This window comes from Rutidosis leptorrhynchoides, chromosome 5 (assembly GCF_046630445.1).
Source record: "Rutidosis leptorrhynchoides isolate AG116_Rl617_1_P2 chromosome 5, CSIRO_AGI_Rlap_v1, whole genome shotgun sequence".
NCBI classification, from domain to species: Eukaryota; Viridiplantae; Streptophyta; class Magnoliopsida; order Asterales; family Asteraceae; genus Rutidosis; species Rutidosis leptorrhynchoides.
This window is the reverse complement of record NC_092337.1, coordinates 422018503-422026145: the sequence shown is the minus strand read 5'-3', so window position 1 is coordinate 422026145 and position 7643 is coordinate 422018503.

Sequence of the window (7643 nt, the reverse complement as noted above, 5' to 3'; positions counted from 1 at the left end):
TTGGGAGAAGCTCCCAATCTTGGTGATCATTGTACTTTCTCCGCTGGCTGATTTTCTCTGCGTCAACCATGTTAATGGTTAAGTCGGCATTTTTCGCTTTGTCAACTTTCTGCCACGCGAAAGTCTTAGACTTAGAAGCCTCTTCTGCGGCCTTTCCCTTGTCCTTTTTAGGTGATTTTAGATGATCCAATTTGCCCGCGCGAAACGCCTCCAGAACCCGTTCCATCAAGTTTTTACACCGATTGGTGTCGTGACCATAATCGTCATGAAATTCACAATACTTTGTTTTGTCCCGCTTACCAAATTCCGTAAGCGGAGTTGGGACCGCAAAGGTCGCGCACACCGGTTCGGTTGCCAAAATTTCTTTTGGCGTTTTGGACAAACTTTTAAGCAGCGCATAGTTCTGATTATTGATGTCGCGCTGATTATTGTTTCGATAATTGCCACTTGATTTCCCTTTATCATTCCTGATGGGACCACCGCTAGGATACCTTCCACGAGAGTTGTTACCACGATTTTGATCACGCGAACGATCATCATCGTCCTTCCTCTCGTTGCGTGAGCTAACTGTTGGAATGTCATTATCTTCGCCACTCCGCATATAGTCGTGGTATTCATTAAGCGCCTCAGCATAAGTTGTTGGGACTGTATGGCGCAGACGCCTTACTAGTGTTGGATGGCGTTCTGAGTTTATACCATGTATGAGTCCGGAAATCTGTTGCTCTGGTTTGAGATCTGGTATACGCAGGCACTCATTAGTATACCTTGTGAGAAATTCGCCCAAAGATTCCTTGGACTTCTACACGATGTCATGGCATTCAATGTGAGTGCGCTTGCGTGGTCTCTGATTCTGATATTGCAGCAAAAACTTTGTCCGCAGATCCATAAACCCGGCAATACTGCCCGCCGGCAACTTATTAAACCACTCACGAGCAATACCCTGTAGTGTCATAGGAAATATCTGACACGCAACCGGATCCACCCAGCCTTGAGTGCGCATTGCGCCTTCGAAACGCTGTAAAAAATCATCTGGATCGGTCAGGCCATTGTAAGTACCCAACGTGCTAGGTATCTTTGGTGCCGATGGAAACGGGTATGCGGATATATGCGGAGGAAACTTGTCAAAGGTAGTCGGTAGCTCGAAGGGTGGTTTAACAGGATCCCCTTTCAAGTTTGCAAAGAAACGCTTCATCATGTCCTGAACAAAGTCAGGTTGTGAAAATAAGTGAACCATATCAGGAGGTGCGGCCTGCATGAATTGACTTGCAAGATTTGCCTGCCCTTGAACATTTTGCCAAGGTTGACCCTGCGTCTGCGGATATAACCAAGGCTGCTGCTTTGGAAAAGAGGGATAACTTGAAGACGCAGAGTACACAGGTGGCTGTAAAGAAAGCGAAACCTGTGGCGCAGATATCTGCGAAACTTGAGGATACACACTTAAAAGCCCAACTGTATGCGCTGTGCTTTGCTGCTGCGCTGTTATCGGGGCCCAATGAGAGTTTGCATCTGGGATGACACCAAATCCCCAACTATTAAGTAACGCCTGCGCATCCGCAGGAGTTAAAAATTGTGAAACTGGGCGCAGTGGTTGCCAAGGTTGCAACGGTGTAAATGACGAATTCTGCTGAATGCTCTGCGTATGCAGAGGTATTGAAACAGTGGTACTGTAAATAGGTACCTGGCCGCAGCAAACCACATGCGGCCCCGTTGTTCCACCGCTAGTGCCTGCAAAGATGACCCTTGGATCCACTGACGAAAAGTCCAGCCGCGTGGTTGTGACTGGTGAGCTTGCTCTTGGCGGTGTAACCCCGTCTGAATATATCGGCTTGTACCTCTGAAAGGGTTCGTCGGATATAGGTGGAGGGTACATCGTGTACCCCGCCTGAATAGCCGCCTCCGTAGTCATAACCGGTGTATGTTGACTACCAGACGGTGCGTTTTGAATATCTGTTTGGGTATGTTCCGATGATTCCTCGGAAGTCATGATACTGTTAAAGAAAAAATTCAAAAATTCTGTAAATAACGAGTCATACAATTCAAAATCTTAAAAGAAAAAGCAATTAAACAGTCTTGAATTAATTCGACTCTCAATGAAAGCACCACTTGATCATGCATATTTTAACCGTGGGGTTTAATATGCCTGCTCAATACATAAGGAGGGGTTTAAGGATCTTAGAACGTGGCTCTTCGGTCCGGCTACCGTGAATAACCCTGGCCGACATGATGATGTCGGCGGGGTGGCCAAGTGATTAAGTCCACCTCTGATAACGGTCGTCGATCAAGAGGCCCCAAATAAGGTCGTAGGTACTAGCTTACGAAAGACTAACCTGTTAACCTTGAAGAGATGCTGAATGATGCTGTTTTGCGTAATGTATCTCGTGCGATAGTTACGTAATATATGCCGTGTCCGGTAAATGATGATTAGGGTTTGTATTTATAGGCAAACCCTAATTCTAGAACCGTCCCAGATCACGTTAATCTCATCCATAACTGACTCCTCCGAATCACGGATATAATTATGGAAAATATATTTACTTGACAGCTAAGCAACCGCCGTACCGGGAACAAAGGAATCAGATACAATCCGCATACCGCATAGCGCACACAAGCACACGCATACGCACACTATTAAGCGCCCGCATGCATATGAGGTGCGCATGCGGGTTGCGGTATCATTATTTAATCTTATGTCTTCGGATGGAAAAACAAACAGTCTCCTGTAAAAATGATTGCGAGCGCATAAACATAACACATAATAAGATGTGCAGCTAAAAAAGCATATGATACCTTAGATAACTTATTATGGTAAAATTTTACGATTGAAATACTGTCATATTAACATCATCACATGAGCATTAAAGTTGCTAAATTGAAACAAGACGGAATATATTATCGTGAAAAAACACAAACATGTTATCATCACACAAACATACATACATACATATAAATACAAACATATGCTCGATCGTACACATAAAATATGTTACCGTTGTAACAACATATTTTATATATTATAGAAGGAAGCTAAAGTTTTTGATTGTGTCTTAAATGGATTTCACTAACGACAAGTACATTCGATAACATGCAAAAAATGGTTATACATATTAATAACCGCCATCATAAAGTAAGTGTGTAGCCACTAACAGAGTAAACGAACTGAACTCGAGCTCGACTCGTTTATATTGCACAAGCTCGAGCTCACCATAAAATGTTGTAGCCATTAGGGGTGTAAACAAGCCGAGTTCGAGCTCGGCTCGTTTAAATTTCACAAATCTCGGCTCGACTCGGTTCGATCCTAATATCTCACTCGAGCTCGGCTCATATTATATTTTACATGCTCAAACTCGACTTGTTAATTACATCGTATTGTTTTTTCTTTATATTATTTAATTTAACTGTATTTCATATTTATTGTTTATGTAATTTTTATTCATTTATAATCATATTTAAAATTATTATTTTAGCTACTATATATATATAGTAGTAATAGTAATTACTACCTCCGTCTCATTCTAATAGGGCAGTATTCCATTTTAGGCTGTCCCATTCTGATAGTCCACTTCCATAAATAGAAAGAAAAGAAGATATTTCATTGGTGGATCTGGAGAGAGAAGATTTTTCATTGGTGGAGAATTGAAGTTAGTGGAATTTTCTAAAACTGCGTGTTTTTGTCTGTGGACTATTGGAATGAGACGGAGGGAGTATTATACATTTAGGGTGTGTTTAGATGAAACTAGTTGAAACTGGAGCTGAAACTATAGCTTATTTTTAAAGCTGGTAGCTGTAGCTTATTACATTTTATAAGTGTTTGGTAAACTAACTGAAACTTATTTTTTAGTTCATAAGCTCTGCCTTTTTTTCATAAACTACTATGAGTAGCTTATCTTTTAAGAGCTTATGAAAATCATAAGATATACATTTTATGTCTACCAAACAAAGCTTATTATGTGAAACTTATTAAAATCATAAACTCAATCTCCTATAAACTTCCATAATCTCTTAGAAGATGTGTTACAAACACCACCCTTACATATATTCTATTACTAAAATACACGAGTAATATTTAGTGTATATAAATTAAAAACTCGTTTAGGCTCACGAGTTTATTTGAGTTCAAGATATGAAGCTCGGGCTCATGTACTAAACGAGCTTCACAATAAGTTCAAGCTAGGGCTCGAGCTCGTTTAGACTCGGTTCGAATCGAGGTTTTAACGATCGAGTAGCTCGTTAGCAAAATTTTTAATTAATTAAAGGTTACATGATAATATATGATATAAAAATAATATATAATAATATATAATATATAATTATAATTATAATCTATCTATTCTAACTCATAAAAGGAAGTTTGGGGTTATGTCATGATGTGTTTAAAAGAGTTGTAATATGTGCTTATGAAAATTGTAACAAGTCACTTGATGATGTAATATTTAAAATATTTAAATTTTAAAATTTATACTATACTATATAATAAAAAGGAGTTGAAGCTTATGTCATTATGTGTTCGATGAGTTGTACCATGTGCTACTAAGGTTGTAAAAAGGGTATGATAATGTAATACTAAAAATTAATATATAAATTAAAAACGTCATTTTTTAAATTTAATGCTTTAACTTTTATTATTATTATTATTATTATTATTATTATTATTATTATTATTTTGTCATTTCAATTGATTCTTTTTAAAATTTGCTTAATATCTTTTTTCTCATTGGTTTATTTTTGTTCAAGAATTCAACTTGAGCTAAAATCAAACTCTTCGTTATATATACTTCATGATATATACATACTTTTAATCTATTCAACTGTTTATTTATTAAAATGGTTTCAATATTCATCTTTTAGCAAGTCTTTAGATGAATGTGACATAATTGAAAATCGTTAGACCAACTTATAATCATATATAACGGGTTATGGACACTAATATTATAATGTAGATCTATTCGCCACCCGTTAGTTCACGGGTCAATGAACTAGTTAATAATACTCATAATAATCTACTTTATATATAATAACAAACACAAAAATAGATCATCTTATCTAATAACAACTAGTCATAGCCTTCCATTTCTAATTAACCACTAAATCTAGACCATTGAAATCTCTAAATCATGATTATGACCTCATAATCTTCAAGTTTAGCAATACCGAGACTAAAATACCCTTAACATTAGAAAAAATACGGGATAAAAAATATCCATCTTATTAACCTAATTCCTCTCTTCCAATGTTCTACCTAATTCTTAATTCCTCCTACGTCACACTGATTCATCAAATTCTTGAGTTAAATTGGGGACCCAAAGATCACCTGCACATACAAATTTGGTCAATTATGACCTGCAAGTACGCCGCCATCAAATTCTTTCGATGATGACAGATGATGACGACGATAATGATGAGTAACTTCATAAACCCATCTCGAAAACTCCGTGGTTGCCTCAGATCTGAATCAAATTGAAGGTAACAATCACAAATTCGTATATTTAGATCCCCTTTACAAATTACAAATTCGTATATTCAGATCCCCTTTAAAATTTGTTAAAGTTTTTGAACCTGATTTTGAAGATCAGTTATGGTCCCACTTTAATCGTCTTCCTGTAAGGTAATTTTGAAATTATTGTTAATTTGTTCAATACATTAATTTGTTATGTTAAAGGACTTTATTTCAACAACAGAGTTCACACCTAATCGCTCATCAAGATATTTCAATTCGCAATTAATCGTTCATCAAGGTATGTTTCATCAACTAAAAATTGGTTTGCGTACCTGAAGAGCTTTTGAGTGCTGATGCTTCAACAATTGCTCTTAAACTTCAACTAATATAGGTAGTTGTTATTAGTAGCTTTTATTTCTATGTATGTATTGTTTGTTTCGGAACCTTTTTTCAGTTGCTTAATGTGGGTAGAAGGATATTTCGTCTTTAATTGCGTTGCTTGCAGGTTGGATTTAGAACTTTTTATAATATTTTTTTGTTGCGTCTTGAAAATAGGTTACATGGGTTGTGTTCACAATGTCAGAGACATCAAAATTACTGGAAACACAACAAGAACCAAACAAAACACGGGACGAGTGAGATCGTAAATATAAAGTAAGGGGGTAAAAACACATCACATTTTCTTCGTATATTATTATATATTACAAGAGTTACACAACCGCTACACTCTAGGACTTTGAGTTCACATCTTACAATTAGGTAAAAGTATTAGCAATAGCAGGTGGGTATCCCCGAGTTTTAGCCTTGACTATTACCCTTATATGAATTTTAGAGGTTTGACAATGGTAGTGTGGGTTACAGTTTTATTGGTTACTGTTTTATTAGGTTTATTCACATGATTTTCTTTTGAGATTATGGATTTATGGGTATTATTTCAATTTTTAAAGCCGAACCAGCTAGATGTTTAGTAGTTTAGCTCTTGGTTTGTGTATATACTATACTGTTGAAATGAAAAGGTTACATCTTTGAATCTATCAAAACCTAAAAATACATGTCTATATAATGTATAACAAATGTGAATAGTTAGGCTTTAACCATGCGTTTTAGTCAAGCAATATAGCTGCCTTCTGTAGTCAGTTTCCATTAACCCTTATGCGAGAAATTTGTAGTTATAAATCTTTCAGAACCCACAACTTAAATTGAGTTATTTAGGAGACACATGCTTCTTTCTGGGATTGCGTCTTCAGGTGCTACACATTTCGCAGTTGAACACAATATATCCAATTAATGAATTAAATTAATATTATGTTCATTACAAATTTAAAATTTTTATGTTATGCAGACGTCAGATGATTTATGGGCTAAACATTCGAATATGGTTCACCCGAAGCCTCATAGAAGGGATACATCAGCTTGGAAGGCTATTCTAAAGGTACGAAAAGATTAATAAATAATAAATTGTATGAACTTAGATCAATCAAATCAATTTCAATGCCTTTATATTATGGGCAGTGATCATCAACCATATTAAATGTTAACATTTTTGGACAATTATATGTTGAATGCTCACATATAAACTTAATTACGGAGTATATGATATCTGCTTTTTTGTAGGTTATCGAGAGTGGGGAAAAGTTAGGACTAAAGCATTTTAGGCCCGTTAAGCCTTTAGGATCGGGAGATACGGGTAGTGTTCATTTGGTCGAGTTATGTGGAACTGGCGAGTTTTTTGCAATGAAAACAATGCATAAAGGTGTTATGATTAGCCATAACAAGGTGAGAAAAAAATTAAATTTGTAATTCTGTTATGCGAAAATCAGTTTTCGTAATATAACCTTTTTTTTTTGCTACACAAAATAGGTGCATAGAGCGTGCGCAAAAAGAGATATATCGGATGTATTAGACCATCCTTTTCTTCCAGCATTATACGCTTCATTTCGGGTTTTTTTTTTATTACTCCGTTGTATCGATAAATAGAAAATTTGGTTAACAGACGAAAAATAATTGCAGACTCCAACTCATGTTTGTTTGATAATTGATTACTGTCCGGGCGGGGAACTTTTTATGCTTTTAGACAGACAATCCATGAAGGTCTTAAAGGAAGACGCTGTTAGGTAAAAATACTGCTTAAATATGATAAAGTTGAAAAAAAAAAAACACTTATTTGTTTTTTGTAATAATATATAAAGTATTATTAGACTTGCATTGA